Source organism: Haliotis asinina, unplaced genomic scaffold, assembly GCF_037392515.1.
Source record: "Haliotis asinina isolate JCU_RB_2024 unplaced genomic scaffold, JCU_Hal_asi_v2 scaffold_78, whole genome shotgun sequence".
Lineage (NCBI taxonomy): Eukaryota > Metazoa > Mollusca > Gastropoda > Lepetellida > Haliotidae > Haliotis > Haliotis asinina.
This window is the reverse complement of record NW_027133945.1, coordinates 7050-7500: the sequence shown is the minus strand read 5'-3', so window position 1 is coordinate 7500 and position 451 is coordinate 7050.

Below are 451 nucleotides of genomic sequence, written 5' to 3'. Positions count from 1 at the left end.
TGGTAGGTGGGACCGCCGTGGCATGTCCGCCCGTCCCGTCTTTTGTTGTCCATCATATCGGGCGTGGAATGTTGTTTGTCCCCCCAAATGGATGGAGGTAACGGAGCGCGTTAGGGAAGGGGCAGGGCTGGCTAGGGCTAGGGCTGGCACCTTAAACGAAGTTAAGATTAGGGCAAGAGCTAGGGTTAAGAACGCACATCGAGTGAACGGATACGGTTAGGGCAAAAGCTAGGGTTAGCACCACAGATGAAGTTAAAGGATACGGTAAGGGTTAGGGTTAGGGTTAGGGTTAGCACCGCAAATGGAGTGAACGGATACGGTTAGGGTTAAGGTAAGCACCGCAAATCGAGTTAACGGATACGGTTAGGGCAGAAGTTAGGGTTAGCACCAGAAATGAAGTGAACGGATGCGGTTAGGGCTAGAGTTAGGGTTAGCACCGCAAATGGACTTA